This window comes from Myodes glareolus, chromosome 19 (genome assembly GCF_982192425.1).
Source record: "Myodes glareolus chromosome 19, mMyoGla1.1, whole genome shotgun sequence".
Lineage (NCBI taxonomy): Eukaryota > Metazoa > Chordata > Mammalia > Rodentia > Cricetidae > Myodes > Myodes glareolus.
The window spans coordinates 38,040,164-38,048,405 of NC_142044.1; the positions used below are offsets into that span (position 1 = coordinate 38,040,164).

Genomic DNA, 8,242 nt, shown 5'->3' on the forward strand with positions numbered 1-8,242 from the left:
CCTTATCTAGTGCGCCCAAGGAGAGCAAGAGGAAGGACATTATTATCCCTACACTGACGTGAAGAGACGGAGGCCTAGAGAGGTTGGGGAACTGCCCAGACCCACAGCACACAGACAGGAATCGCATGCAGCTCCGAGCACTGACACTGAAGGGAGAGGAACTGATCTGATGGGAACCGACTGATTTAGAGAAGCAGTACACAGGCTGAGCTGTGAAGGAGTAATTACAGAAAGGTGGAGGATGACAGCGTGAGTCTGAGGCTGGTGCCCTGAAGTTTGCTATGGACCGACAGTTTGTGTACACTCAAAATTCATATGTTAAAATCCGAGCCCCCAAAGTAATGCTGTAGGGAGGTGATTAAGTCTTGAGACGCAGACCTAATGTAAGAATTATGTCTTTATAAAAAGACACTAAAGCTGGGCTTGCTGGCACACACCTACCACACCAGCACTCAGGAGGCTGAGGCAGGAGGATTGCTTTGGGTTTGTTGCCATTCTAGACTACATAGTGAGTTCCAAGCCAGCCAGGGCTACAGGATAAGGCACTGCAGTTAAAAAATAAAAAGAAGAAGAACATTTAGTTAAAGCTTTGTTTATTCTGCCAGTCGACACACGGTCCTCCCCAGCAGCTGCTGCCATTCTTGCATGCCAGTCTCTCCTCTAGCTTGCCAACCCCCAGCCAAAGAGGGTGTCTCTGGAACACGGCTCATACAGAGCATATCCCCTGTTGTAAAGCACTCAGGAAACAACCAGTTACAAAGCCACTGGTGCTGAACAGTGTCAGAGTCCACTTTTAGGAGGCAGAGGCAGAGGGATCTCTGGGAGTTTGAGGCCAGCCCGATGTAAACAGTGAGTTCCAGCCAGGACTTCAGAGAGAAACCCTGTCTCAGAAAAATAAAACAAAGCAAAACAACAACAGCAAATGAAGATACTGGCAAGAATATGTCCTAGAGAGGTGAAGAACCCGCTTCGTTACAGACCTGGTACTGTGACACTCCATGCCAGAAGTCCCCTGAACATCTGAGCTGCCAACTTCCCTGTCAGTATCTCATGTAGGAAACTGGTCAGGACTTCAAACCAGATCTGTACTTTCCAGAGCATGGCTACTGATATTTTGCAGGTGGCAAGTGAGGATGTTCTGGCTTGCTTTTTGAACATAACCAACCTGTACGGTATCCATGCCAACGTAAAGCTATTATGCCATAAGAGCTCCACCCAGGCAGCACACCACGTATGTAGAGAATGTGGTGTAGAGTCCAGTAAGGCGGGATATGGTGGCACACGCCTGTAATCCTAGAACTTGGGAGACGGAGGAGGAAGATCAGGAGTTAAAAGTCTTCCTTAGTTACACAGTAAACTGGAGACTAGTCTGGGGCTGCATGAGAGCCTGTGTCAAACAAACAAACAAAGCAAAGGCTGGGGAGAAAGTGCTCTAAGTCAAGAAAGTGTGTTGTGAAATATTATCTTAACTGAGCAAAGATGTGTTACATTTGCTTATACTGCAGAATACTACTTTAACTGTGTAAACGTGTGTTACATTTGATTATGCTGCATTTATCTAATGACATAAGATAAGGTGTGTGCTTAATGATGTAAAGGTGTTTTACATTTGCTTATGCTGCATTTGTTTAATGACGTAAAGACATGCTGCATTGGTTTCACCTTGCTTACCTAAGACACCTGATTGGTCTAATAAAGAGATGAACGGCCAATAGTTAGGCAGTCTGCCCAGGACTGGTGGACAGAGAGAACAAGCAGGAAAAATCTAAGCTCTAAAGGAAGGAAGAGGCTGGGTGGTAGTGGTGCAAGCCTTTAATCCCAGCACTCAAGAGGCAGAGGCAGGTGGATCTCTGTGAGTTTGAGGCCAGCCTGGTCTACAGAGCAAGTTCCAGGACAGGCTCCAAAAGCTACAGAGAAACCCTGTCTTGAAAGAAAGAAAGGAGAGAGAGAGAGAGAGAGAGAGAGAGAGAGAGAGAGAGAGAGAAGAAAGAAAGGAAGAGAAAGAAAGAGAGAAAGAAAGGAAGAAAGAAATCAAAGGAGAAGAAGAGACATGAGAATGAGGAGAAAGACAGGGACATGCCTGGGGCAGGAAGTCAGGCAGCCACCAGCCAGCCAGACCTGACAAACAGTGAAAGCAGACATACAGAAAGAAAGCAAGATTAAAAAGCCCCAAGGCAAAAGGTAGATGAAGAGAAACAGATTAATTTAAATTAAAAGAGCTAGTCAGAAATGAGCCTAAGCTAGGCCGAGCATTCATAACTAACATTAAGTCTCTGGGTCATGATTTGGGAGCCGGTTGGTGGCCCGAAAGAAAAGGCCTGGTACAAAAGTGTTTGCTTTGCGGGCATAAGAACCTGAGTTGAATTCCGAAAACGCAGATTTTGTTTTTTGTTTGTTTGTTTGGTTGGTTTGGTTTGGTTTGTTTTGGTTTGGTTTTTGGTTTTTGAAGACAGGGTTTTTCTGTAGCTTTGGAACCTGTCCTGGAACTAGCTCTTGTAGACCAGGCCTCAAATTTACAGAGATCCGCCTGCCTCTGCCTTCTGAGTGCTGGGATTAAAGGTGTACGCCACCACACAGGCTGGCAAAACCCAGATTTTTTAAAAATAAAAAAGACATAATAGCACAAATTTGCAATCCCAGAGCTGGAAAGGTTGGCATAGGCAGATCCCACGGACTTTCCGGTCAGTTCTGCCCTGCCTACTTGGCAAATTCCAGGCCAGCGTGAAGCTTTGCTCCTCTCCCAGTGGAGACGCTGCCTGGAGAATCCCACCCAGGTACTGTAGCCCAAGGCTTGGGTTGGGACATCTCACTAGGACAGAAGCATAGACACATGCCAGAAAAACTGGGCTCAGATGGGCTGTGTGTGCATAGCATCTGCAACCTAGAACCTCAGTGAGATTATCATTACATACTCCACAGAGAGGAGGAACTAAATAGTCCAGCAGTGAAGGAGCAGAACAAACTCCGTTTTGAAAAAGAACTCCATTTTAGACAGGCCCTAACTAGGGGGTGAATGCAGCCCAGCAAAGTCATAAACATTCTCAAGAAATTGTGCCTGTCCTGGACAAAGTGACCCACCAGAGTGTCCAAACATCTGTAGGTACCGATTATCACTGTTTTGACTGTTTGGAAATACCCCTATACCCCAATACTTTTACCCGATCACGAAACACCAAGGCTGTGCCACCCTGCTTGCGGTTTTCCCCTTTAAAATCCCCTCACCCTTGGGCTGGAGAGATGGCTCAGCCATTAAAGGCAAGGCTCACAACCGAAAGTATAAAATCCCCTCACCCTGGCTGGACGGCAGTGGCACACACCTTTAATCCCAGTACTCGGGAGGCAGAAGCAGGGGGATATCTGTGAGTTCGAGGCCAGCCTGGTCTACAAGAGCTAGTTCCAGGACAGAATCCAAAGCTACAGAGAAATCCTGTCTTGAAAAAAAAAATCCCCTTACCCTGAGGCCTCGAGTAACATACTGTGGCAGTGTGTTGAATTATGGTCGGAGTTAGCTAATTTGTAATCAGTAAACCCCAGTGTGTTTGCATGGGATGCTGGCTCTGTGTTGGTCTTTGGGGGTCCATGACCTGGGCACAACAATAGGAGGGCTCTGTGGGTGAGCCAGCTGTCTCAGGCTGTAAACACCCAGAAGGAGGAAGCTGCAGTTGCTAATTTTGTACACTGCCAGCACTCGCACTCTGAGCAGAGGCAAAGCTTTGTCTCTTCTGAGAGCCCCCTCCTGGAGAGTCCATGCTGAGAGTCCGAGGCACTGGGCGTGGTCACGAGGCCCTGCCCATGTCAACAATACACCTTCATTCCTTACACATTCATTTAAGCCTTCCTTGGCTTCTCACACCCAACGTGCCCTATGGTCTCCATAGACACACCACATGAAAACACACACATGTACACATGCATGTATATTATACACACAGGTGCACACACACTTGAACACTTACATATATACAAACACGCACACACAATATTTTCTAGACAATGTCAGCATTTGAATATTTATTTATTTATTTATTTATGTTGGAGGCAGAATCTAACCATGCAGCCATGGCTGACCTGGAACTCCCTATACAGACCAGGCTAGTCTTGAACTCATAGAGATCTGCATGCCTTTGCCTCCCAAGTACTGGGATTAAACGCATGTTGCCATCATGCCTGTTGGATTTTTCTACTGCTCACTCTGTAGACCAGGCTGGTCTCAAACTCCCAGAGATCCACCTGTCTCTGACTCCTAAATTCTGGGATTAAAGGTATGCACTACCACACCCAACTAGCATCTGGGTTTTTAAAACATAAAGTTCTTATTGATTGCAGAGAAAGAGAGAGAGAGGGACTTTTTAGTTCTTTATGATAGTGTTCTCTTAGGGAAAAAAAAGAATAACAATCTATTCACACTTTTTTTTAGCCCCTTTCTATGTGCCAGCAAGGCCTTTGCTCAGCTCTGGAACACAAAGTGGGGGACGGTGTGATTTTTTTCTTCTGGGATGTCTTTCTAAACCTCTTCTGGCAGAGCCTGGTTCTCATGGGGCTATCAGGGTACCCCCTGTTGGCAGCTGTGCAGAGAAAAGCTTCAGTGGAAGAGGGTGCTGGCGGTGAAACTTCAAGCAGGCCAGAGACCAGAGGTGGTGCTTGCAGCAAGCCCTGACCCAGACAGCTGAGAAGATGCTGAAGAGTAGAGAACCGGGTGAGCCCCAGCGTTCTCACCCAGCTCATGAGGCACTCTGCCTCATTAACGCCCCAACTGGGCCTGGCACGCGTGTAGCACTCAATAACTGTCACCCCATAGCCCTTCATCAGCTGAAGCGTAAGATAAGGGTACCTACGACATTTAGGAGCACAGCAGAAAAGGCCAACTGAAAGCAGGGCATGGTGGCACACGGCTTTGATCCCAGCACTGAGGAGACGGATGGGTGGATTTCTGTGAGCTGGAGGTCAGCCTGGTTTACAGATTGAGTTCCAGGTCAGCCAGGGCTTCAAAGTGAGACCCTGTTTCAAAATACAACACTACCAAAACCGAAACGTGGAGGCAGTGGGCAAACTGAATGGAGAACAGGCGAATCCCTCCCAGGCACGACTGCCATCCACAGGATGCAAACACAGGCTGGCAGGTGGCAGATTTAAAAGCAACTACTTCAGGATCAAAGTGGTCACGCGGCCAGCATTGCTAGTGTTGTGTTGACCATGTGCAGCTTCCCAGGGGAGGCCTCTCAGCATATCATGGTCCATCCATGGGGGGGACGGGGAAGCTAAAGGTGAGAGGGGTTGGGTATGGGCAGGCTCCAAGACAGACTCCAGGTCATTAGCAACTTTGTGTTTTGAAAGAAAGAGAAAAAAGAAAGAAAAATGGTTTAACAAGCTTGCTGAGGCTGCAAAAATTCCAAGCCAAGGCAGGGAGCAAAGCTCCCTGAAGGATCGCCAAGCTGGAACGCTGAACTGAACCTAACAAAACAAATTTCAATGGGGACAAACTGTGCAAACCCAGTGACCGGAAACCAGAGTGAGGGGATCTGACTCAGCGTTCAAGAAGGGACAACTCTAAGATTTGTTCCCAGGGAGCTCCTAAGAAGCCTGCGAGGAACGAACAATTTGAGTGGATGTTGGAAGATTCCTGTTGGATCTCCAGCTGCCTGCAGCCAACAACCCCGACCTGTTTGCAGATGGCACTGCCCAGGAGCCCAGCCAGGCTAGACCAAAGATAGCACAGGGACAGTCACCACCCCTGCTCCCCAGAGCTCACTTCCTGAATATAAGAGCCAAGTGGATGGAAGTAGATTTTAGATAAATTCTACTCTCCAGACCTGACTAATATGGATACCAAAGGATACTTTGTAAACACTACAGAATAAAGCTAATGATCAGAACAATGCAATGAGGGGCTGGGGAGATGGTTCAGTGGGAAGAGCACTGACTGCTCTTCTGGAGGACCAGGGTTCAATTCCCAGCACCCACACGGCAGCTAACAACTGTCTGTAGTTCCAGTTCCAGGGGAATTCAACACCCTCACACAGATATACATGCAGACAAAACACCAATGCACATATAATAAGTAAATAGAAAAGAGAAAACTGTAATGAAGAGGAAATAAGAACAAAAAGTAGAGCTGGAGAGAGAACTCAGCTCTTGCAGAGGACCTGAGTTTGCATTCCAGCGCAACTGCTTATGACTCCAGCTCCAGGTAAGTCACAATGTCTGTGGACACCAACTCTGCCTGCACTCATATGTGCACAGACGTGTGCACACGCACACACGCACGCATGCAGGCGCATGCACACACATAATTTTAAAAATCTTTAAAAAAAAAGAATAAATTGATGACACTCGCCTTTAATCCCAGCACTCAGGAGACAGAGGCAGGCAGGTCTCTGTGAGTTCGAGACTAGCTTGGTCTACAGAGTGAGTTCCAGAACGGGCTCCAAAGCTACACAGAGAAATCCTGCCTTGAGCCCCCTTCCCCAAAAAAGAATAGAAAAAGCAAGTAGGCATAAGTAGAAAACAAAGCGGAGGAAGTAGCTCCATGGGAAAGTCTGGGTGTCCTTTGAGGACAATTCCCTCCCTGCATCTTAGCTCCAGCTCCGCTGACAGGCTAAGAGCCAAGGGCCACAGTCGATCCTGACACACAGCAGCGAAGAGGAGGAAGTCAGCTCTACCCAGGCTCCTTCATGCAGCCAAATCCTGAGGAAAGCTACATGAACTCCCATCTCTTTGCCCTTCCCACTCCCTTGCCAGACTTGTGAATCTGGAGTGAGGCAAACAGCTCCACCCAAGCAAGCAGCCTTCTGCATAATGGCTTCCGTGTCAGAACTAATACGCTTTCCCATCTTGTCTTATCTGAACTCCCAGAAGCCTTAGATAATATTGCTGCTCCACGGCCTTGAAATGTCCCCTTGAGATGTGGTTTATCCATCCCTGCCTCCTTGAGTATTCCACTCACCCCTATGGTTTCACCCCTCTGTTCTTTGTGGACTTACCCTAGTTCTTTGAGGCACAGCGGGCCTCCCATTCATTACCAATTCCTAGCTGAGCTCATCCCCTCACACGCCTTTGCTTACCACTCCAGAAGCTGATGGCTCTAAAATCTATCTTTCCAGCCCATGCAGCTTGTTCTACTCTGAGATTCAAAACAGAGACTCCCACCTCACTTAACACATCCTTAGAATCTTGTAGCCCATCTACACTCAACCTGGAATTTCCTCTCTAAACTTGACCTTCCCCTCTGTTGGGTTGGTATAACCAGTGACTATTCCACCATCCATGCCAGAAACTCCAAGGCCATCCCCGCCCCCAACCTTGCCACCATCCCTTAACCCACTCCCTTTGATACTTCTAACTGTCTCCCAGCCCTGACCACTTCTTTACCCCCACCTCCAAGCTACCCTCATTGCTCATTTGGATGGCTGCTGTGACCTCCTTCCTGCACCCCCACCCAGCTGTTCTTTCCCCTTCGGTGCCTTCCACACTCCCTCTTTGAAAGCCCTTCCAAGTCCACATCAGTCCATCATGGCCTGGGCCCTCTATCCTTCTCTAGCCCACCTAAGCTCTCTCTTCGCATCCATGGGTCCGCCTTCCTCACAGGGTACACTCCTGTGACCTCTGCATCCGTGATCTCTGCATCCGCTGTCCCTTCTACTAGAAAACTCCTCCCACATTCGATATCCATTATTCCAAGTGTCCCTACCTCAGGGAAGGCTGCCCTGATCCAATTGTGCCTAACCCACCCACGACACCACCTCCTAGCATTTATCACTGGGATAACTCAACATTTTCATGTGTTCCTTATCATCATTCAGTTCAGAGTGGCTGCTTATGACTGGTACTGTATACAGCGCCTGCCCAGATGGAGGAAAGAGGCACTGAGACAGAAAGAAATAGGGATGATCTTTGCCTTTCAGTTTTTTCGTTTTTGTTTTTTTTAATGTTACAGTTTTTGGCTAGCAAGTCCATCCGCTGACTGGATGAGGCCCGCCTCTAGGATTGGAGGTGATCTCCTTAAAGCGAACAGCTTGTAAATGGTAGCCATACCTACAAGCACCTTGACAGCGATGTCTACACCAGCTTCTGACCGGAGACACGGGCACCACACCCAAACCGACACATCAGATGTAACCGTCACAGATGACATCAACTCAAAGACAAGACCATGATGAGCTTATTGTCACACGCCGGAGGGACATCCAGCAGACGTCGTCTATAAAGTTAGAAGGAATAGCGAAGAGAACTCATCCATGGTCCT

General features: G+C 47.9%; 1 long non-coding RNA gene across 1 annotated transcript; it reads right to left on the reverse strand.

The window, feature by feature from the left end:
- Positions 1-576: 576 nt before the first annotated feature.
- LOC125413296 (uncharacterized) lies at positions 577-1,912 on the reverse strand. The gene is made up of 2 exons (XR_007235921.3): positions 981-1,912; positions 577-881 (listed from the first exon to the last, which is right to left on the reverse strand). It is a non-coding gene; the product is annotated as an uncharacterized LOC125413296 (long non-coding RNA).
- Positions 1,913-8,242: the final 6,330 nt, after the last annotated feature.